The following is a 25,546-nucleotide window of genomic DNA, read 5'->3' on the forward strand; positions in this document are numbered from 1 at the left end:
TTAACACCACTACTACTAAAGGTATTTCAGAGCATAGAAGAGGACGGAATACTACCAAACTCATTCTATGAAGCCACCATATATCCCTGATACCAAAACCAGGTAAAGACACCATAGGAAAGAAAAAAAAATTATAGACCTTATATCCCTCATGAATGTAGATGCAAAAATCCTCAACAAAATTCTAGCCAATAGAATTCAGCAACATATCAAAAAAAATAATTCACCATGACCAAGTGGGATTCATACCAGGTATGCAGGGATGGTTCAACATTAGAAAAACAATTAATATAATCCACCGCATAAATAAAAGACAAGAATCACATGATTTTATCAATTGATGCAGAAAAGGCATTTGACAAAGTTCAACACTCATTCATTATAAAAACTCTCAGCAAAATAGGAATAGAAGGAAAATTCCTCAACATAATAAAGGGCATTTATACAAAGCCAACAGCCAACATCACTCTAAATGAAGAGAGCCTGAAAGCATTCCCATTGAGATTGGGAACCAGACAAGGATGCCCTTTACCACCACTTTTATTCAACATTGTGCTGGAAGTCCTAGCCAGAGCAATTAGGCTAGATAAAGAAATAAAGGGCATCCAGATTTGCAAGGAAGAAGTAAAAGTATCTCTATTTGCAAATGACATGATCTTATACACAGAAAACCCTAAGAAATCCTCCAGAAAACTACTGAAACTAATAGAAGAGTTCGGCAGAGTATCAGGATACAAGATAAACACAGAAAAATCAGCTGGATTCCTCTATACCAACAAAAAGAACATCGAAGAGGAAATCACCAAATCAATGCCATTTACGCTAGCCCCCAAGAAGATTTTATCTTCTTGGGGAAAAAAGAAAAAAAAGATTTTTTTTCCCAAGAAGATAAAATACTTAGGAATAAACCTTACAGAGATGTAAAAGACTTATACAAAGAAAACTACAGTACACTTCTGCAAGAAACCAAAAGAGACATAAGTGAAAGAACATACCCTGCTGGTGGATAGAAAGACTTAACATTATAAAAACATCTATTCTACCAAAAGCTATCTATACATTTAATGCAATTCTGATCCAAATCCCAACCACACTCTTTAATGAGATGGAGAAACAAATCACCAACTCATATGGAAGGGAAAGAGGCCCAGGATAAATAAGGCATTACTGAAAAACAAGAACTAAGTGGGAGGCCTTACTTTACCTGATTTTAAAACCTATTATACTGCCACAGTAGGCAAAACAGCCTGGTACTGGTACAACAACAGACACATAGACCAGTGGAACAGAATTGAGAATCCAGACATAAATCCATCCACATATAAGCAGTTGATATTTGACAAAGGCCCCAAAACAGTTAAATGGGGAAAAGACAGTCTTTTTAACAAATGATGCTGACATAACTGGATATCCATCTGCAAAACATGAAACACGACCCATACCTCACTCCATGCACAAAAGCTAACTCAAAATGGATCAAAGACCTAAATATAAAATCTAAAACGATAAAGATCATGGAAGAAAAAATAGGGACAATGTTAGGAGCTCTAATACATGGCATAAGCAGAATAGAAAACATTATAAAGAATGTAGAAGAAAAACTAGATAACTGCGAGCTCCTAAAAATCAAACACTTATGCTCATCCAAAGACTTCACCAAAAGAGTAAATAGGCTACCTACACACTGGGAAAAAGTTTTTAGCTATGACATTTCTGATCAGCGCCTGATCTCTGAAGTCTACATGATACTGCAAAAACTCAACTGCAAAAAGACAAACAACCCAATTAAAAAATGGGCAAAAGATATGAATAGACACTTCACTAAAGAAGACATTCAGGTAGCTAACAGATATATGAGGAAATGTTTATGACCATTACCCATTAGAGAAATGCAGAGCAAAACTACAATGAGATTTCATCCCACTCCAATGAGGCTGGCATTAATCCAAAAAACACAAAATAATAAATGTTGGAGAGGCTCTGGAGAGATTGGAACACTTCTACACTGCTGGTGGGAATGTCAAATGCTACAACCACTCTGGAAATCAATCTGGCGCTTCCTTAAAAAGCTAGAAATAGAACTATGATCTAGCAATCCCACTCCTTGGAATATATCCTAGAGAAATAAGAGCCTTTACACAAACAGATATATGCACACCCATGTTTACTGCAGCACTGTTTACAATTGCAAAAACATGGAAGCAACCAAGGTGCCCATCAATGGATGAATGGATAAATAAATTATGGTATACTCACATAATGGAATACTACACATCGATAAAGAACAGTGAGGAATCTGTGAAACATTTCATAACATGGAGGAACCTGGAAGGCATTAAAAATGCTGAGTGAAATTAGTCAGCTGCAAAAGGACAAGTATTGTATAAGACCACTATTATAAGAACTTGAGAAACAGTTTAAACTGAGAAGAAAGCATTCTCTTGTGGTTACGAGAAGGGGGAGGGAGAGAGGGTAGGAGAGGGGCATTCACTAATTAGATAGTAGATAAGAACTACTTTAGTTGAAGGGAAAGACAGCACACAATACATAGGAGGTCAGCACAATTTGCCTAAACCAAAAGCAAAGAAGTTTCCTGAATAAACTGAATGCTTCGAAGGCCAGCGTAGCAGGGGCAGGGGTCTGGGGACCATGGTTTCAGGAGACATCTAAGTCAATTGGCATAATAAAATCTATTAACAAAACATTCTGCATCCCACTTTGAAGAGTGCCATCTGGGGTCTTAAACGCTAGCAAGCAGCCATCTAAGATGCATCAATTGGTCTCAACCCACCTGGATCAAAGGAGAATGAAGAACACCAAGGACACAAGGTGATTATGAGCCCAAGAGACAGAAAGGGCCACATGAACCAGCGACTACATCATCCTGAGACCAGAAGAACTAGATGGTGCCCGGCTACAACCAATGACTACCCTGACAGGGAACACAAGAGAGAACCCCTGAGGGAGCAGGAGACCAGTGGGATGCAGACCCCAAATTCTCATAAGACCAGACTGAATGGTCTGACTGAGACTAGAAGGACCCCGGTGGTCATGGCCCCTAGACCTTCTGTTGCCCCAGGACAGGAACCATTCCCAAAGCTAACTCTTCAGACATGGATTGGACGGGACAATGGGTTGGAAAGGGATGCTGGTGAGGAGTGAGCTTCTTGGATCCTTAGGCACTTGAGACTGTGCTGGCATCTCCTGCCTGGAAGGTAGATGAAAGGGTGGAGGGGATTAGAAGCTGGCGAAAAGGACATGAAAAGAGAGAGTGGAGGGAGAGAGCAGACTGTCTCATTAGGGGGAGAGTAACTGGGAGTGTGTAACAAGGTGTATATGCGTTTTTTTTATGAGCGACTGACTTGATTTGTAAACTTGCACTTAAAGCACAATAAAAAGTATATTAAAAAAGAATATATACTAGAGAATGAATCTAAAAAACAGACACTGCTAATGAATACATACTGGGTCTAGTGAAATCAAGGGGTACTTTGGCAAATAAAAAACATAAGTAGCAGGTAAAGCTGAAGAGAATGGGTGGGTGTTTTTTGTGATGTTTGAAGGTAAAATTGTGTACTGGAAATTATTTGTAGCAAAATTACCACACAGATAAACATGTCATTAAATATCACTTTAATCTGTTTCTCAAATTAATATATACATATCAAAGATAATTTTCACTGCAGTGAAAAAAAACTATTAGCAAAGCCATGAAAAGAATTCCTTAAATCTATTTTTTTTTTTTTTTTATCTCCTGGGCCTAACTAGTACAGTAAAACCTGCAAAGGAAGAAAAGCAAAGCTTAAACATTCTCCACTAAAATGAGGGATAGAAGAGTGGTGAGGCTGCATCCTGTGAAAGATGGAAATCTTGCAAAAGCCAGAAAAACAAAGCAGTCCCATCAAGTTCTGGCTCCATCTCACAGGTTCCACTGTACTTAGGCATTTCTTCGTCTCATTTGGAAGGCAATAAAGGGACCTAGTTTTTGTTTTTTTCTTTATAAAATATTACACTACCTAAAACGGTATATAAAACCCAGTGCCGTCGAGTCGATTCCAACTCATAGAGTAAATAGTAAACATAGTAAACAACAACAACAACAAAAAAACAGGGTGTAGTAAATGGTATGTAGTAAACGGTAATTCTGGAATAGATCACTACACTTTTCTCTCAACTTAATATAGGCATGTGGGCTTCTATCAATACATTACCTTAACTACTAACCCACAATACGTTACCCTAACTACTAAAAAAAAAAAAAAAAAAAAATTTTTTTAATTAACTACTAGTAAAAAAACTAAAAAAAAATTTTTTTTTTTTTACTAAAAAAACTAAAAAAAATTTTTTTTTTTTTTTTTACTAGGTACCGTAAATTACCTTGTGATCGCTCTTGGCAGTTGAACTCAATTAACAGTGAAGCTGAAATTCCCTTCATTCAAAGGCAGACCCTCCCAAGAGATTTCCCCCCAAACAGCTACAATTTAGACCTACGCTGCCCAATACGGTAGCCATTAGCCACATGAGGCTATTAAGCTCTTGAAAAGTGGCTAGTGCAATGTCAGGGCTGAATTTTTTTTTTAATTAATTGAGATGTTCTGTAAGTGTGGAATATACACCATATTTCAAAGACTTCATATGAAAAGATCACATAGCTCACTAATACTTCTTACATTCTTTTCAAGCTGGATGATAATATTTTGAACACAATGACCCAAACAAAATGTACTGTCAAAAATAATTTCACCTGTTCTGGTTTTTTTTTTTTTTTAATTGTTTTTAGTGTTGCTACTAAACCATAACCAAAACCAAACCCGTGCCGTAGGGTCGATTCCGACTCATGGCGACCCTATAGAACAGAGTAGAAGTGGCCCATAGAGTTTCCAAGGCTCTATAGAAAATTGAAAATGACATATTGGTCTACATGACATTTCTATTGGGCAGTTCTGGTTTAGAACTTTTAAAATAAAACAAACTGACATAACAGAGCATCTGGCCCTGATTTTAAAAGCTAGGAGCTCGTTTGACTCTGTTCAAGTTAAAATGCATGATGACTATGGCTAATATTTTTTTTAGGTTAACTTTTGTTTATGAAAATTCACTTATTAGGCAAAATTCTAGGGTTAGAATTTAAAAAAAACCAAAAAACAGCTGGAAAGATAAAAGTTTTAAAAAGTATCTAGAAAAGGTAATACATAAAGACGAAAGTTTATCAGTTGTTACCAAGGGAGTGGAGGAGCGGGGATGGGAATTTATTTCCTAAAGATTTCTCTTTGTGATAATTTTCTTTTTAAATGGATAGTGGTGATGGTTGTATAACATGGTAAATACAATTAATGTCACTGAATTGTACATTCAAGACTGGATGAAACAGCAACTTTTTGTGATATGTTTTACCACAATAAAAAGATAAAAGAAAACCCAAAACTTGTCCAAGAAAATGTTTCTTCAAATAAAAGACCTAGAACGTAAAATGGGATGGAAGGAGGCCAGTTATTTACCTTTCAAAAGAAATACATGAAATATTTAGGAATAAAAGGTGATGAGTCAAGATTTTGGTTTAGCACAGAAGCTCAATTATTGATTAAGAGATTGTAAACAGATTATATCTTGGCACAGTAACAAACTAAATTAGAGAGGATTTGATTAAAAACAACTTAAATTTAATCAAGATTTCAAGGACTAGTCAGAAAGAATGGAATCAATTCTCCTGTGAGCCTGATTAAAAACATATACTGACGTCACCAAAAAAAATTTATTTAATAAAATACATAAGGTATTTTAAAGTAGTGGTTTTTATTATTTATAGAGAGCTAAATAATAAAATTTTATTTTAGTTTTTTTAGCAAAGATAACTGAAATATGTATTTCATAAATCACTAATAGATTATTATAATTTTAGAAAATAAATCATATACTTAAGTATATTTAACTGAAAGGTATTAGAAAAAAATCACACCAACTAAAAAATACTTAATTATAATCTTAGTTAAAATAAGTTTATATATTATATTTTATCAAAAATACATACAATAATTCCTGAAACAGGTATTTGTTTTTGATCATGTAAGCCATAATGCTAAAAATGCACAGTGCCTTTGAACCCTAGTTTTTAATCTGCCTACCATCTATTTTGTTGTTTACGTTGTTAGTTGCTTTCCTGTCCTTTCCAATTTATGGCGATCATCTATTTAGAAGGCTTATTTGAATGATTACATGAAATGAAGTACACAAATTGCCAACTCCCTGGCGGACAGTAAGCATCCAATAAATTTTTTTTTCCTATAAATTCAGAATAGGTATAGTTTAAATATTAAAGAAATATTCAATCAAATCAATAAAGAAAACTTAAACATTACGCTAACTTACTCTGGGCTTTTCATATCTGTAATTCGGAAAAAGATAGGCAAGCTTCCCCTTTTTTCCTTTCTTCTTTCCCCAACTTTCAATTTACAGGTTTTCTCCCTCATTAGAATTTACTACTATACTTAGATCACAGTTTCTAAATGATTTTTAGTATTTTTAAGACATAGGTTACTCTTTAACTATAAAATTAAACTGAGTGTTACAGAAAAACAAACTGCTGAAATCAAATATAGCAGGAAATTCTTTTGACTGAAGAGTGATTCTAGAACCTGAGACAAAGATTGACAATAAACTAGAGAAAAGTAGCAGGTGGCCACAAAATATAAAGTTATTATGCCAACACTTCCAAGCAACTTAAATCTTGCTATATGCAGGTCTTTTTGTTGCTGTTGTTACTTCTTTTATATTTCTCTTATCAGTAATTTAACAAAATTGATTTTGAATTTTATCTTGTTGTTGTCGTTGGGTGCCATGGAGTCAGTTCTGACTCACAGACCCTAACAGAACGAACCACTAACCAATCCTGCACCATCCTCACAGTCATTGCTTATGTTTGAGCCCACTGTCAGAGCCACTGTGTCAATCCATCTCACCGAAGGTCTTCCTCTTTTTTGCTGACCCTCTACTTTACCCAGCATGATGTCCCTCTCCATGATGTCCAAAGCATGTGAGACAAAGTCTCACCATCCTTGCTTCCAAGGAGCATTCTGGCTGTACTTCTTCCAAGACAGATTTGTCCATTATTCTGGCAGTTCACGGTATATTCAACATCCTTCAACAACACCACAATTCAAACACATCAACTCTTCATCGTTTTTACTTTTTTTTTTATCTACTCTGCTTAAACTATTGCATGTGATAAGGAACTTTTGTTTCCTTTTAGAAGGATGGCAACTATATACTTTCCTAAGAGAAAGTATGTTCACTTGAAATGTAACCGAGCTATTTTAAATGGCCAGCACGCAACATCTTTACATGTTATGTCACATAATTCTCAGCTATTCCTGTAAATCTTTAAAACTTTCTGAGGAAGGCACTATTATTTATTTACTTTTTCAACAAATAAGGAACAAAGGTTCAAAGATGCTATTACTTAACCTGTCCAAAAATCACACAAGGTACTGCTTTTCTTCGATTCTAGGATGGGCTTGTTTCGATGGGCTTGTTTCGATGGGCTTGTTTCACGTTATTACATCCCTAAAATCAGGATGCTATTTACAATCAATGGTGTCTGGATTTGATGACATTTGGTAACAAGGGCATCATGGCAGGGATTCAGACCCAGTTGCGTTCAATCCAAGCCCCTTCCTCCCCTACCCAAGTGTATTATAATAGCTAGATGGGCCTAAACCCAGAGTTCAAAACTTGACTGAGTTCCTGGTCCCTGCAAATTTCAAAGCTGGAATAGATTTTTTTCCCCCCATTGGTTGTGTCCTGCAATCAATCAACAAAATCTTTTTAAGAAAATAGATTATTACAATACGTTTTAAATAGTTACTGTATTCTACATGTATAAGATCATAGTCACCCTCATATCACAAATGAATTATGTGACTCAATATTCTAAATAGTGAAACCAATGCATAAGTATAGCCGAAATATAACGTAATTGCAAAATTTATTTTTAAAAAACCACCTTATCAGTAAAACGCATTGCTTCCTAAAATCCTTTAGTTCCAGCTAATGTGTTCATTATTTCTACTTGGGGGCAATTTGCAAAATGATCACTATATTGAAAGTCAAGAATCCTGGGTTATGACCTTGGTTTTACCACTTCACATTTTGAACATAAAATTGTTTCATTTTACAACGTAAGGGTTTGACTCACTTTGAAATATTTCAGTTCTAAATCCAAATTAATTATCTTCTAACTTAGATCAAAAAAAAAAAAAAAAGAAGGTACATAAAGAGAATGTAATTGTCCAACATGTTACCGCAGAGACATTCTGGAAGGGAGCTGTATGAAGAGATTGCTCCTCCATTGTACCAAGCTAAGCACTGGTACACATTGTTCCAAATCTCAATTCAATTGGGCCTCTTCAAAATGAGATGTCAGAGAGGCTCTTTCTCAATATCTGTACCACTGACTTTTATGAAAGAGTAACTTAACCATTGGTGGCTTTCCTGGACGGTTACCTTTTGATCTGTCTCTTCAATGCCTGTACAGCACAGTCCTTATGCCACAAACGAGTCACTGAATGCCTTGGGTTGAATATTGCGGAACATCACTGACACAATGATTCACGGTCCAATTCATGTTGCAAATGACTCAGTTTGTCAAATTAATTCCGTCTTCTAAACACATTAACTGAGAGATCTATGTATGACAGGGAGAATTATATATATTCAATAGAAATATGAAAATTCATATAGGAAAGTAATTTAGAGGAGGATTCTTTTAGGTCACTTAATAGGGCTAACCCACTCTATCCAAATGGAATAACCCATAAAACAATGAGGCTTAAATATAAATCTTACATAGATTTGGATTGGGGGAAAGTTTTCAGGCCTAGATAATACAAGATGTTGGATGAAAGGAAACCATGGCCCTCAGTCTGGGAAATGGCTCAATAGAAAGGAGTGAATGAAGAGGTCAGGCTACACTGCCAGGGGCTACGGAGAATACTCAAAGGTCAGGAACTATTCTTTCTAAATACCCAAAAACCCAGTGCCGTCGAGTCGATTCCAACTCATAGCGACCCTATAGGACAGAGTAGAACTGCCCCATAGAGTTTCCAAGGAGCGCCTGGAGGATTCAAACTGCCATCCCTTTGGTTACCAACCGTAGCACTTAACCACTACGCCACCAGGGTTTCTAAATAGATATGATAAATTTATCAAATTATTCCACAATTTCTGTTAATCCATATACACAGTCTTACCTGTAACTGGTTTCCTCAAACTCTATACTTCAACTATAAAGAGCTACTCCATATTTCTCAGACATGCTGCATCTCTGCTTTTGTTTATGCTGATTCCTTTGCCTCTAAGTGTTTCACTCCACTTCTCCCTTGGCTTCTGAAAAAAATCTTATTCACCTTTCTCAAGATAGGTCAGATCTCAACTATTTCATTCCCCAATTGTCTAATTGTCTACCTTTCTGCTCATGCTCCAAAAGCACTTTGTAAACTCTTCTCTGATACTCCTCTCTCCTCCACAAAACTGTGACCTCGTTTCATTCACCCACCGTAGTGCTCAACCAACGTATTTTTTCATTGTGGTGAAAATATACACAACAAAACATACACCATCTTAACAATTTCTACATGTACAATTCAGTAACATTGATTACATTCTTCAAATTGTGCAACAATTCTTGCTATCTTTTTTTAATCATTCTACCACCATTAACATAAATTCCATGTCCCCTAAGCAAAAACTTCCCCTTCCTCCTCCATGCCACCCCTGGTAACCCAGAATTATCTATCCTCTAAAAATGCTAATTATCCTGTGGTTTCCATATATTTGCTTATTTCATATAAGTGGATCATTCAGTGGTTGTCCTTTTGCAACTGATTTATTTCACTCAGGATGATGTTTTCAAGGTTTATCCACGCTGTGGTATATATCCGAACTTCATCTCTACTCATAGCTGAGCAGTATTCCATCATGTGCATACACCACATTTTGTTTATCTTTTCATCTGGTGATGAGCATTTCAGTTGTTTCTATTTTTTGACTATTGTGAAAATGGCTACAATAAACATTGGTATACAGGTCAACATGTATTTTTTAAGAAAATAAACTTTGTGTCCTCAGGGCCCTAAATCACTAGGAAACAGTGTTTCTGAATGAGAAGCAAGGTGTCATCAAACACATGGCAGGGCGCCCAGCACAGAACAGGTTCTCAATAGGTATTTGTTGATTGAAAAAAAAAAAAAAAATTGGACTGAACTTTATAATATAGAAATCATAATCCAGTGCCATTAATATAATGAATGGAAATACGAGAGAGAGAGGATGAGAATAAAAGAAGTTAAAGCCACAAAGCAAGGTTCTGTTCTTGTCCATCACCACCACCCTCTAGCCACTTAAAAAGTACACTTAGGAGTAGACAGACCAGTTCCTCTTGGTATAATTAAATGCTGAAAACTACAATGCATTCAACACACATAAATACTCTTCCAAACAAATACAGTATTAACATAGTATTTCACTATAATATGCTCCTGTATTGTAGTAGCTTGTACTTTTATACAAAAATATTTGTTGCAGGAAAAGTATATATAATCCATTCCATGCTGACCTTGGTCTTCAGCATGTGACTTGTTTTGAATGACACGTGAAAATAACTGGCACATGTGGACAGAAGCTCTTAGATCTATTATGAGGTCTGCCATGTTTTTTTTTTTTTTTTTTTTTTTGCTGTTTCGAGATGGGCAGTATTTGAGATATGCTACAATGTCAGCTGGATCCAGTGTGAAATTAGGTAAAGGAGAGCTTTGTGGTACTAAACCAGTGAGATTTGGAGATTGCCAGTTAATACATCATAGCCTAGCTTATCCTGACTCCTTATATATCCTGACATCATGTTTGGTAAAGCAGACAGTCAACAAAAATGAGGGAAATCCTTCTCAAGATGGACTGACAAGGTGGCTGCAACAGTGGGTTTAGACATGCCAACAATCATGAGCATGGCGCAGGACCAGGCAATATTTCGATCCATTATACATTAAGGTCACATGGGCTGGAACCAGCTCAACAGCAACTAACAACATATATGTTAAATTACATACGTATTGGATTACATATAAGCACACATATACACACAACCCACATATACACATAACCATATATTTGTAAACATGTTTCTGAGGTTTTATTTTTCTGGGATTTCAGTGTCACTGGAAAGTAGGAAGGAGCCCTGGTGGCGCAGTGGCTAAAGCATCGGCTGCTAACCTGAAGGTCATCGGCTTGAACCCACCAGCTACTCTGTGGGAGAAAGAAGTGGTGGTCTGCTTCCGTAAAGATTTACAGCCTTGGAAACCCTACGGGGCAGTTGTACTCTGTCCTATAGGATCGCTGAGTCGGAAAACACGCGTTGGCAGTGGGTGTGGTTTTGGGTGGGGAGGGTGGGGAGGAATGTGTATTAGCCTAGACAGATTAGTAAAGGTTCTTATCCTTCTGCCAATCAGCAAAATTGCTTTTGCTCTGTTTTCTTGCTCAGAAGAGTCCTCTTTTCCATAAAACGATAAATATAAATATCATTTGGCACTCCAGATCAAATCAGCTACATGCATGTTCCGTGTGTGTTTCTGGTTCTGATTATTTACCTCTGCATCATCTTCTATTTCATTTTTTCTCATCTTTATATAAAATACTGCATAAAACATAGGTATTGGAGAAACAGAGACTGTATTCATCGTGACTGCCTCATGCTGTAAGGGCTTATTTCGCCTTAATCCCTACTTGATATGCATCAATAAGCACGTACTCTAATTCACAGGGCAGCAGCAAATCTAAGAAGGCAAAACAGAAAATCATAAAATTCATAAGACCTACCAAATTTTATTGTAATATTTCTTTGCAAGATTTACACTTGGCCCATTGCCCGATTACTGCCTCCCACAGAAACAAATTTAATGTTATCTGCCAGGGCTATAGCTTGCCGGGAAAGATCGATTCTTCATGTTAAGCATCTGCTCTGTATTCATTAAGTACCCCAACCAGATTTTGTTTATTTGCTTCATCTTGTAGACTTCTCTCTACTCCTCTCCCAAGGTGTTCTTAGACAAAAATCTGCACATCTCTGAGAAGGTACTCTCAGTGTATATTTACACTGGAAAATAAAAAAAAAAAAAATTTTTTTTTTTTTTAAGACTGGTAAAAATAGGAATCTATATGGAAACAGCTGGCATAAGGCCTGACAAACAGCAAGTACTCAGTATGTGGTATTAGCTCTGGCCTTAGGAAAATCATCTAATTCCAAGACAAAATTATCTAATCCAAGATAAAATAAAATTTAATTTAAAAAAATCTCAGAGCTCATTTGTCTAATGTATTCCCGATCATGTGGCTTAAGTCATTTCTTGCTGACAGTAAAGGAATGAGTGATGGAGTCATCAGCCATGCAGGGTACTGGATGGATAATAAAACCTCCTCATGAGGTTTTTATGAGGAAAAATGAGACAGTGCACATGCAGCACATGGCACAGTTTCTGGGGTTAGTGCTCTTAAATGCTAGCAGTGATGATGTTGAGTAGGAGCTACCATACAACTCTAGGGTGTGCTTAGGCTCCCCTGGTAGGTGAGGAATAACTTTTCCAGGCTAAATCAGCGGCAACACAGCATGTGTTATCAGTTTAGGTCAAAAGAAATACAAGGGAGTCATAAGCCAAACTCAGGAACACTTGTACCAGAATGGGCCAGAAATCAGACGTCAGACCTGAGATTACTTTTGTCCCAGGGTTATCTTTCTCCTGTTGAACCTGACCTGGCCTTTGACCTGATCTCAGAAGCCAAAAAAACAAACATTATTTGTTCAAGAAGACAATGACAGCCAGAGATTATATTTAGTTAACACTGGCCTTGCCACAGCTCATCAACAGAACCCGGGTTACCACTAGATTTTTAGTTTCATGATAATCATAGGAAGCTAACAGGAGAACCAGAGTTCTATATGGGTCTCATATTTGATGATGGGAAATGATAAGGTTGATGGGCAAATTACTTAACTTCCTTTTGCCTAGTTTACTGGTCTGTAAAATGGAGGTAACAATGGTACCTTCCTTTCAAAGTCGTTGTGAAGAATTACGAAAATATTTGCAAACTACTTAGGGTGGGGTCTCACCTATTTTTAGCCCTCAAAAAATATGAGTGATGATATCATGAGCAATATCGTAATAAGTTAAAGGAGCTTGGGGTGATCACTAAGTCCTTTTTATAACTCCTTTTAGGAACAAGCAATAGGAAGGTTACTCTTAGGGAGTCCAGTTGTAGCCAAGTGACAGTTAATAGAATCTTTGATTGCCTCAAGGCAAAATCAGGAAATGAAAGCAGCAGGGCAAAATTCAAGTTAACGACAAACCCATGAGACCCTGTAAGAACAGCAGACCAGAGCGACCAGCAGGAAACTGTGAACATCAACAGCTTTGGGAAATTGACGCCATAATTGGGATCTGCTCTGATGAGTGGTAAACCCATGGGAACAATTTAGAGAGCTGATGGAAGCAGCCACCACTGGGAGCAATCACTGGGGAAAGCAGACAGGGCCAGGCTATAAGACTTCAGGGCTCTGAGCTCTCCACCAGGGAAACATGACCCATCCTTCCGGGAAAAGGGTTCAGCGTGCATTATCTTTGTAACATCTGGAGGTATGTGAAAGAGAGATTGATATTTTACTTTACTTCTCCGTAAAGACAAAATCTATGTCTGATTCTTCTTTCTTCCCCACACAGTGCCTGGCACTTTAATGAACCCTGATACTTTTTCATATAGTAGATGTTCAAAAGAATCTGTTGGATAAGAAAAAAAAAAAAATTGAATACTTTACTTCCAAATATTCTAACGGGATAAGAAATCTAGACTCTTTGAATCTGTTCCTAAACTATAATCAGGTCCTCAGATTCCCAGGGGATTTTATCAAATACCACATTTGGACTCCAGGTGATGCTAAAGAAGAGAATATGCTAGATTTCTACCACCTCCAATAATATGGCAGTATGGTTTTTTGTCTAATGAGTCATGCACTCTACAATGAGGTTATTATAATCTATACACAGTGGCCTTTATTTCTGAAGGGCTATCACTCATGCCAATTTGCTCTCTTTTAATGGGTATGACTAAGAAGTCCATTGTGTGATACTCATTTAAACATTAAAAATTCTCTTTTACATTTGAGGCTGCAACTGAAGTAATTTACCTCAGATTTTGGTCAATTAAAGAAGTCTTTGCTCTGGAAGTTACTCCAAACTTAAATGCTGGCCATTATATTCAGCAGTGTATACAGTTATCCTTTTGTTCTTTGAAAGTGTGGTCACACTACTTTTGCTTATAAAGATTTAATTGAATATCTGCAATGTTTCAAAATTCTACTGGGGATTAGAGTTATAAGACACAGTCTTCCTTCTATTTACTTAACAGTTCGAGGGAGACAGGGAAAAGTAAGTCAATCATTCTTGACCCATTAATAGGTTATGATAAAGGTAGGAGCCCTGATGGCACAATGGCTAAGCTCTTGGCTGCTAACCACATCAAAAAAAAAAAAAGTCTATGAGGAAGTTTTACTCTGTCACACGGGGTTACTGTGAGTTGAAACAGGCTCAATGGCACCTAACAACAACACATAACAAAGGTAAAACCCACAGAAGCATTATGAAAATACATATGAGAGACACATTAATCACAATGGTTTGAAGACCAGGAAGTATTCCTAGGAAGATGGTACATAAGTTTTGAAGAATAAATAAGGATGAGCTTGAGCTGTCCCGTGACTGTACTACATAAACAAGAATAAATTTGATATTTTAAAAAATGTTCCATTCCCTAAATTTATTCTCCTACTTTTGACTGCTAATCAAAAAACAAAATAAGACAAAGCTTATGAAATTCTAAAAATCACAAGGAAAGAAGTATTATAAAGTATTATATAACTTATCTGGGTACAATTCCATGTAGCTTTAGCAACCACAGCACACCTCTACAAGTCCAAAACCAGCAATTCTTCAAGAAGGTGTCATACCCAGGTAAACCCGAAAACTTGGCGATCATGTCGTTCAGCAATGACTTCATCTAAATCAATGCTTCTCTAAGCCAGGTCTGCAGATGAGGCTGCTCTGGGAACTCTTCCCAGTCTTAGGACAAAACAAGGAATGTGTGCTACAATGTAAATAAGTGTAATGTTTCCTGCACTGAGAAAATCTTGCTGTGAAGAAAAAACAAAAGGCCAGCTTAACTAAGCAACTGTGCTTAGCAATGTAGCTGATGTACATTTTGGCACAAGCTTCTTACCTTGTAACGGACCAGGTGCAAATTTAGCAGACCAGCACTTTGAGTAGCACTGATCTAAATGAAGATCACTCAGGCAGGACAGTTCTCTCTCCTTCACGTTCAACATCCAATCCATGAGTCAATCCTATGTGTACTACACCATCCTTTGTATGCTACCTTCAAAATATATCTGAAATTCAGTTATTTTCCACTTCTACTGCTACAATCACAGTCCAAACAATCCTTATTTCTCCCCTAGGCTATTGTAAAAAAAAAAAAAAAAAAAATTTTTTTTTTTCCAACAGCCCACTAAATAAATGGTCTTCTTGCTCTGCCCTTGCCCTGTATGGTCCTGCCTCTGCTGGCAGCCAGGATAAAATTCCCAAAAGCATCAATTGGGTCATGTTATTCCTGGGTTTAGAATTCTCCATAGAGTTAACCATTCTCTAAAAATCACCTCCTTGGTTCTCCTCTGCCTCCCTGGCTGCTCCTTCTCAGGGACCTTACCTGGTTCCTCCTTGCCTTCCCATCCTCTAAATGTTGGTCTACCCTCAAGCCAATGTCAGATCACATCTCTTTTCTATCTACATCCTATTGTTTTCTGACCCTCATGCTAGTCATGCTCTATCAAGTTACCTGATTGTATTCTCCTCAAAGCTTTTGTCTATGTTCGTGTTTGTTTTGTCTGTCTCCACAAACTAGAAGGTGAAGTCCTGGACAGCAAGGAACTCTTCTTATTTATTCACTTTTTTCCCAAAGGCTGGCAAAAAATGAGCAATCAATATCCATGTTAAATGAACAAGTGAGTTGGGAATTCCTGACATTAATATGGAATGAAAATGACATACACTTTATTATACAGTTAGCTGAAGTATAATGTTATGCAAAAATATATATTCGTAGGGAGGTTCTGTATCAACTGTAGTCAGACCCTCAATCATTTCAAGCTACACGGAATGTGTGGACCTTCCCTCTTCTTTTGTTGCCAGATGTTGCTCCTTCGTGGCTCACGCTGCTCTGCACTGGAACAGTCCCTTCCTTGCATCAGAATCCAGACAACAAACAGCAAAGAACGCTCACGCTTCTTCTCAGCAATTGTACCAAGTCACCAATTGGAGTTCTGCAGTCCTAGATCTTTTATTGATTTCACACAACTTAAGGAGGTGCCATGTTTTCCAATACACTTTGCCTGACACTACTAAGTTCTCAAACCCAGGAGTCCCATCTGTTTGCATGACCCAGCTGTCCCCCCGGCTGCAACAAAAGGTTCCAGCCAGCAGCCTCTGCATTTGGCATGGGCAGAGCCGTGACAACATGATGTGCTGATGTGCTTTATGCCTCACACCTTTTGGCGGAAGAATGTGGAGACAGACATCCAAACGCACAAGAAACTCCACTGCACAGAAGAGCGGATTCCAGCCACTTCCCGTATGAGACTACGAAGTATGGCATTTGTTTAGAAGAGCCCAGAGGGGCTCTGTTCTGTAAGTTATATATGCTGGTAGAAACGATATCTAATAACAAACCAAATACTTGGAGAAAACCACTGATTTAAATGTGAATGCCAACTGTGTTTCCTAAACAATTTCCTATATATACAAAGGTCAGAACTGGTTTTACGTCACCAAGGTGATAGTCTATTGAGCCATCAGTTCCCTAACACAGCATAACTGAGTTTCATTACACTCATGCTACTTTCTCTTGCATGGCATTTTTCTTTTGAAAATGCTGTGTTTTTTCCCACTAATTTAACTGGAAAGCAGAGGCCTATTTTCTCCATGACATCAGCACAAGGGATAATACACATCTCAGTACATTCTGCTATACCTGCGGAGAATTGGTGTTTATGGCATTTTTCCTTCTACATGGCAGTGAGCTAAACAAGATGTTTTACAATTTGGAGATCTTTCAGACCACACCTTGGAAGAAACTGTTTTCTGACCACTGAGTTATGATGCAGCAGAACCTCTTCTTATAGTTTAGTAACCAGGTTCTATTCTTAGCTAAAGGGCTTATCATATAATCCTTCTTAGCAGAAATTATTACCCATGAGACAAGCATCAGTGCAACATAAAGTGAGTCTTAGTAATACCCCTGAGACCCTTAGCCTCCTTTTAGGTTTGTACAATCCTAACTTCCACACATTTAATGTGTTTCTTCATTAAAAAAAAAAAAAAAAGACAAATAAGCCACTAGCATAAACTTACATCAGAAATGTCATTACAGCTACTCATTAAAAATAAATCTGGTTTCACTTTAGGTTCACAGAACACTTTAAATATTCATTTTTGTTAGCATCCTAATCTTTTCTTCCCTGTCTTTAAAAAAAAGAAATGTCTGTAAGAAACTGATACCTAGGATACAAAATGGAATGAAGTTGTGGCAGAATTTTGCTTCCAAAATGACCGACTCATATTCTCTAGCTATTTAATGTCCAAATGAGAACGTGAATGGCTTTCACTGCTGAATTACCAGAAACAGAGGATCGGCAACATAATATGTCTTTTGTTATTTTTACTGCTTGTTCTCCTAATCTTGTTATTCATGTTAGAGACCATTATTGGGGTTGTAACATCTCATTTGTTGAACAATAGACCCTAGAATACCTCATGTTATAAGGAAATGCACAACAAAGAAATGTATCCATGGATTTCAGATGCAAGGCTGTAACTAGGAATCAGCCAACCACGTTTTATGTCTGTTTTTGCAACACATAGCAACACTAAGTCTCTTGTTTCTGTGTAAGTAGGAGTCTACGTCCTTAGTATATAGACAGTTTTTGTTGAAAGAGTCAATGTTACTTAAGGGGAATGACAATAAGGGGGAAAGGTTATGTACGACCTTTGGTGTGACTTAGTAACTCTTTCTGACTCAGGGCCACAAAGCTTTTCAAATACTATATACTTATACCAGATGACATTTTCAGACCTTCCCTCACTTCCTGCTGCCACCTCAGTGTAGGGACAGTTTATGAGCAGCCTTTATGGTTCAATTCTTTTAGTTGAAAGTAACAAAAAAATCTAACTCAAACTAACTTAAACCGCAGTAGAAAATAATGGATTCATGCAACTGAAATATTCAGGAATAGTACTGGTTTCGGGTGTGGTGAGATCAAGGAACAAAAACTAGTTTATTAGGACAGCGTCCCTCCATCTTTAGTTTTGGGTTTTCTCCGACAAGCTTCATTTTCAGGCAGGCTTCCTCCATTTGCTAACAAAGATGGCCATCAGCAGCTCAAGACATAATCCTAACAGCTTCATAACCCCTGTGAGAAAGAAAGCATCTTTTTGGTATGTCAAAATCCCAGGGAGTACTCTCATTATTTTAGCAGCTTAGATCATAAGCCTATCCTTGAACATACCACTGTGGCTAGAGGCCGGGGGCACTCTCTCCTTGTCTAGTCTATACAGAAATCCCTGTAACTGTTTCCCCCTTATGGGTTTCTTCTGCCTTCTGCATTTCACCAATTGTATTCTGACATATTTTCAGGAATCAGGTTACAACTCTGTAACTACTTCAAATTTAATAAAAATGAGTACCCATCTTGTGTTTCTTTTTACAGATAGATAGATTGGATAGATTAGGTAGATATACAGATAGGCAGGTTACCGTAACTGAACTTGGTTTTGCAAACTGGCTGCAATACATGAGGCAGTCTGGAGTTAAAAAAAAAGAATTCCAGTGTCTAGAACGGAATCTGGAACTGCTGAATACACAAATGCTTGTTGAATTTGCAAATGTGATTATCATTGGTCCAAATCATATTTCTTGAGTTTCACATAGCCCAACTGATACGTGAATTCTAAACCAGAACTAAGAAAAATGCTCACACTGAATTTGTTTTCCTCAGCCCTTTCATTATAGCCAGTCTCTGGCTACAAACGAGTTCTATTCCTAAGTCTGTCTTTAAGTCAAATTTGTACATAAGTCCGAATAGTCAGGTATGGTTCCTATCTAACGTCAGTTAGTCAAATGTTTCAGTATACAGTATATAATGTACCTTTCTATGCTAAAAAATATTAAAGTAACACTTCTAGATATACTAAAACATTCTTTAACATAATTATACCATAATAATAATAATTATCTTCAGATGTGTGTCACAAAGTAGTGCCTGTTTGTATTACGAACCATTGTATGCACCTCAAATTTTTAATATGATAGGCTTTATGGGGGTTGGTTCGTAAGTACAGGTTGTACTTAAGTCAGAGTTGGTAACCTGGGAACTGCCTGTATTCCCTTGGGAAATAGGAAGTCTTCCTAACAACAAGGATATGCAACTGAACATACAGTTGAATAAAGCAATGCAGCAAAAGTGCAAGCAGAGAAAATGAGGTTGCCTTTGTGGAAAACACGGTCTCTCCCCACCGCCTTTTTCCAAGAGCGACACAAATCTCTGTTCCACCTGGAAACAGGAAAGAGCTGTTTGTGTTTGTACACACTAGAGATAGGGAAGGGTTGCTGGGTGCCCAGAGACCTAGCAGGAGTATAAAACCTCTGCTGCTGCAGGAATCTCTAGGGCATGGTAATGGCCAAGGGTGGAGAGAATGGTTATTAGAACAAGAAGGGAAGTAAGCAACCCCAATGACAATCCGTTCAGAATGAATTCTGAAACAAACAAACCAACGATCAAAAAAATGGAGGGGAGGAGGAGTAAAAACATGACCAAATCTTGTTTCTCTAGTCCTTGGTGAGATGATAACAATGCTTTTATCTCCTAAGTGCTCTAAGTTCCTGCATACAGGAGATATGAGAACAGTTCTCAGATCCTATTACACTTGTGTGTGTAAGCTATTGTTCTTTCTCTCAGGACAATGTACTGTGCCATAGGCTAGAAAGGCTTGTTGTTTCTCAATGCATGCCATTCTGTCAACTGAAAATTGAAACTAAATACATGAAAATTATAAGGGATTCCTACCTTTCTGTGTAGACGTCTACAGATCCTAAGGTTTCATTCTGGAACATTCCATGAGGCTTCTAATAAATAGCTGTCTAACATTTTTCTCTGATTCTGTTTAATCCCTCACTAAAGAACTTATAAACCTGTAATTTTAATTATATTAATTCTAATTAAAAATAAAAACTATTTTTAAAAGTATTTACAATCAAGAGAAGTGAAAAACACTGTAGCAGAACAGTTTTTAACTTTTCATTAAAAACCTTTACTCAGTTCACATGAAAAGCACCAATGTTTTGTCCAACTTTATTATCATTCACCATTTCACGGCAACCTCCCCCACCCCCAGAAAAAAAAATGCATACGAAAGGTCTAAACACTGTGGGTCAGCATTTCCCAATTTTTTTTTTTTTTTGTTTTAAGTATACAGGAAACACTGAATACTTATATCATCCCCCTTTTAAACATTCCCAATGCATTTTAGGATTTTTTTTTTTAAGCCTGAAAGACGTTCTGCTGGAAGGGAACCACTTTTTTTTTTTTTCCTTAAAACATGTGTTTTCCAAAGGTATTTAAACAGAATCATTTTGAAAAGGATGTTTAATATTAACTACTTTTGATTTCCAGATAAATTCTCAACGGGAATATCTGAAAGCATTCTATAAGGAGTTGCTTTTAATCCTAACTGCACTTTGTTCTAAAGCAGTTTTTTTTAAATTCAGTGCTGTTGATATTTTGGACCAGATAATTCTTTGTTGTTGTGGGGCTACCCACCGCATTATAGAATATTCAGCAGCATCTTTGGCGTCTACCCAAGAGATGCTAATAGCAAATCACCAGCCTACCCCTCAGCTGTAACAACCAAAAACGTCTCCATGCATTGTCAATGTTTGCCCCCTCCAACCCCTGCACCGGTCTCCCCACCCAGAAGTACTCCTCTAAGCCTATCAATAAGATAAATTCTTGAAGTAAGAGAAAGTGATTTCTCCTCTTTCAATTTGATCGACATCTCTAAACGCTCATTCTTCTCCCTCATCACACCATTTTTCTTTTTAAATTCCTTTACCTTGGGGCAGGAAAGATGCCACTGACTATGTGTGGTACAAATGCTTGAGCCCTGGACTACTAGCTAAAAGGCTGGCACTTTGAACCCACCCAGAGACACCTTGAGGACAGGCCTGGTGATCTGCTTCTGAAAGGTCACAACCTTGGAAATCCTATGGAGCAGTGAGTCAGAAATGGCTTGATGGCAAAGTAACAACTACAACCAGGACTTTGGGAACAGTCTTCCAAAGAAAAACCTAAAACCAAACCAGTCGCATCAATTCTGACTCAGCGAACCTAGAGGACAGAGTAGAGCTGCCCCATACAGTTTCCAAGAAGTGCCTCGTAGATTCGAACGGCTGACCTTTTGGTTAGCAGCCGTAACTCTTAACCACTATACCGCCAGGGAAAGTATAGTCTAATTAGGCTTCCACTTAAGGACCAGCAAGGGTACAATTTTTTGCATTTCAAGTGTAGCAGGAGGTGAGAGTTTTGTTTTGTTTTTAATTTCCCATTTAATTTAGCATTTTATAAATAAAGCCTTCACTTCCTCTCACTCATAAGATTTTCAGGGTGCCTAGCTGTGGTTTTATTTGACAACCCAACTAATTTCACCCAGCCCTTCCTCCTTTCTGTCCCCCAAGCCTAAAGCAGAGGCAAACACATTAAGTTATCTTTTATTTGAACAGTCACCCGGGAAGAACAGAATTAATGCCTTAAATAATCACTTTTTTTTTTTTACCTTCACCACATGTCCTATAACAATCAATGAAAAAAAATCACAGAATCAAGTAACAGAAACACGATAGCAGAAGTCATTTTATTCAAACTGTCCACCTGACAGATACCCAGAACAACAGACATATTTCAAATCATATATTTCAACAATTATTCTAATAGGAGCTGGGCCAGGCACTGTCACAGGGAATAGGAAAACAGGGCCCTGGCCACCAGGAATATGCTGTCCTCTCTGCTATGTACTTCCAGGAGTCATTCATCAGGGTGCACGACATCCCATCCCACAGTCCTCAGCACTGTTTCAAGGAGTTCTCACTGCCATTCACCAGAGTCTGCCCTCTGTACTTTAGACGCCCTGACCTGTTTGTGATAGCCGCACACACAATCTCTGAAACCAGCCCACTCAAATACCGGGACATAGTAGGTACAGCTTTTGCTCCCCCTTCTTCTGGTCTTGCATAGATGGCACAGATTTCTAGAGTTGCCTTCACTCTTGTTTCCCCGCATCTGGCAAGGTCTCTGAAAATGTGATACCATGAACAGCACACAGCAACTCCATGGGGTCTGAGAGGCTGCATCACGGTGACACCAGATCCTGTACATTGTGGATGCTTCTTCCTTCCCTTCTTGTGGCTGGTAAAATATTTGCTGGTCAAAAAGGTGCTTTTACACAAAGCTTTTTGAACGATTTGCTTATTTATTCTACTAACCCGGTCTCCTGGTCTCTTTTTAAGTTACATGTGCATGGGGGGAGCACGGAGGATGCCCCCCTCCCTAAAACCGCAAGAGGAGAGACCGACCCAGGGCTGGTCACTCTACCGGGCTTCTCGGCCCCCCGCAGTCCGTAGGGCAGCCTCCCTGTTCTGCAGGGAAGGCATCACCGCGTTACCTGCAGGAGCAGCAGACTGAATCGCGGACCCCCGGAGCTACGCCTCAGGAAGGACCCGTGCCTTCAGGAAGCCCCTCTGACCGCCGGGACTCCCAGGATTCCCTCCTGGAGAGGGAGTCCTTGGTGGAAGCAGCCTGGAACCGCTGCATCCCCAGGGTACCGAATCAGATGGCAAGATACACGTCAGATGTGGGGTGTATCTTGTGTGTGGCACTTGGGGAGAGGTAAGAGAGGAGCATCACTGGACCAAGAGAGAATGTGACACTGGGGGAAGAGGACACAAGAGGCATAGAAAAGCACGTTTCCCTTAATCCCCTCCTCGTGCCGCCTGTGGAGCACTGGATCGCCTTGTCGTGGGGACTGACTGCAGCAACACACGCGACTCCCGGCAGGCGACACGCACACACGCGAGCACACACTTCTGCCTGACTTCCCGGCCCAAACCACCGCTCCTCCGGGGCGAGACCACGGTTCCCGCGGCCTAGAACGCCCGCTCCCCCGCCCCCCCCAACCCACATTCAAACCCTACACTCACAGGAAACCCCAGCAGTCTCCCTACCTTGTCCGCTGCCTAAGCTCTGACCAAATCTAGAAGCTTGCCTATGGCGAGCAGCACTGTGGCCGAGCCAAGTCGAAGAGGTGCCTAGGGTGCAAGTGAATCTCCTGGAGTCGCTACTAAAGCAGTATTCAGAGGGCCGCACGGTGCCCCCCGCCCTTTCCTGAGCCTCTCAGCTCCCACCAGCAGCCTGTTCTCAATCCCTGCACCGCTCCCCTCCTTTCCTTTACGCAAATCCCTCAGCGATTTTCCAGACGGCACTTCCAGACCACTTTCTGTATCCATTCCACCCTCCTCTCTCCAGCCGGTTCCCAGCAAGTGACCTCGAAGACTCCCTCCGAAGACCTGGATTCAAGAATGCCTCTCTCCATCGTTAAATCGTTCTAACCTTCTATTTATTGTGCAAATGATTCGAGTCCCCTATCCCCCGAAGCCCACTGTCCCTTCCACCGGCGTCCTTTGCTCTTTTTCAAATCCGCTTTCCACGCGCCCCACTTTCCATCCATCTTTCCTCCCGCCGCTCCGGCTAGGACGCGCTCGCCCTCTACTCTGCCTCTCACACTGCGCTCTCACGTCGCTCCTCCGTACCCACCCCGGACACCCCGCTTTCCCTGTGCGCCTTCCCAGACCGGTCACACGCGCCCCAAACCCGGCTTTCCCATCCTCCAGCAGTCCGCTCCCGGCCTGCCCGGTCCCCTCCCTCGCCAATATGTCCTTCCCGCTCCCCAGGTCCGCCCCCTCAGCCCCAGATAGAGCAGTTCTGCCCCCCTGCTTGAGCATCCCAGTGGGTCACCCGCTTTCATATTGGCGGAGCGGCTCGGAAACGCGCCGGGGACCCGGGGCAGCGACAAGGCGGCTTTCCGCGTCTCCAGCCGCGCCTCCCGCCTGGCAGGCTGGGCTCCCCGGAGCGCCAAGCCCTTGCCCCACCGCCCAGCGGCCTCACAAACTTACTTGCGGGTCGCCAGGAGGGGGCTGCGGCGAGCGGCTGCGGTTCCCACGGCAGCGAGTGCGCCCCTCTCGGCGGGGCTGGGCGGCGCTGGCGCTGCGCTCCTGCGGCCGCGCGGTGAATAGGCTCAGCCTGACGCAGCCCGGCTCTGCCCCCGCCACCGCCGAGGTTGCTGAGCGCTCCCAGACATGCTCAGTTTCCGAACCTGCCCGCGTGGACCCTACCAAGAGCGAGCAGCCGCGGGGGAGACTAAAGGGAGCCTCGGAGTGTGGCGAGCCGGAAGGTACCACGACCGGCGGAGTGGAGGGGGGGGGGTGCGTCGCACTGCTAAAAATAGCTCCTGCGGAAGCCACTGGCGCCCCCGCGCGCGTCCCCGCCACCGGATGTTCGGGAATGTGCGCAAATTGTGGCGGCGAGGACCGAAGAGGCGTGCTGCTAGGTCCCTGCCTGCATTCGCAGTCTGCTTAGGGGAAACAGCGCCTTCCGAAAGACACCCATGGGCTTCGCCAAACCGAAGCCTGAGGCTGCCCCTAATTTTGAGCTGTTGCTCCAAGAAACGGAGAAAAGTTGGGTAAAGCGTTGATAAATGTCCTTGGCAGCAGCGAAATTTGCTCTTACTTATGAAAAAAAGTGTTTTAGCTTTTGTTGGGAGAAAAAAGAAGGAAGGGAGGGGGACCACGGGAAACCATGGAACAAGCTGAGGGGGGACTCAATTCTTCTCGGGACGTTTGCAACTTTCTGTCAGGGTTTACATAGTTTATTGACACCCACCCCGACCTTGGTGATTTTGTTGTACTTAATGTTACCTGAACTATGAATTACTTTCCCACATTCTTCCTCCAACCTCTCCCTCCTCTTTCAAAACCCGAAAAGCAAAGGGCACAAACTTGAGATGAGTTGGTTCCGATCTGGATCCTGTCTGTTTTGTGACCCTGAGGAACTAGGTGCAAATGCCATTCTGGATAAAGTCTCTTCCTGGCTAGGATGTGTTCACCGACTTTGGAGCGTACAGAGAATACTTCAGTCCTCAAGGCCTCACCTAGGAATTAGCCATTTCTCCATCTTAATGTTCACTGTATTCTTCCTAAATTCCCAATGTTTTATTTATAAAAACTGCCCTCCTCTACAATGAGAGATAAAGATGTTTCCTTGGTAAAATTTCAGTCTTATTTCACTCACCCTTCA

The 25,546-nt window shown here is 40.0% G+C and overlaps 1 protein-coding gene across 1 annotated transcript in view; it reads right to left on the reverse strand.

Moving 5' to 3' along the window:
* Nucleotides 1-24,493, reverse strand: part of OXR1 (oxidation resistance 1) — a 488,381-nt gene extending 463,888 nt beyond the window's left edge. Inside the window, exon 1 of the mRNA XM_049854290.1 lies at nt 24,367-24,493. The gene's annotated coding sequence lies outside the window, so the exon portion shown is untranslated. The remainder of the gene's footprint in view (nt 1-24,366) is intronic.
* Nucleotides 24,494-25,546: the final 1,053 nt, after the last annotated feature.

This window comes from Elephas maximus, chromosome 15 (genome assembly GCF_024166365.1).
Source record: "Elephas maximus indicus isolate mEleMax1 chromosome 15, mEleMax1 primary haplotype, whole genome shotgun sequence".
NCBI classification, from domain to species: domain Eukaryota; kingdom Metazoa; phylum Chordata; class Mammalia; order Proboscidea; family Elephantidae; genus Elephas; species Elephas maximus.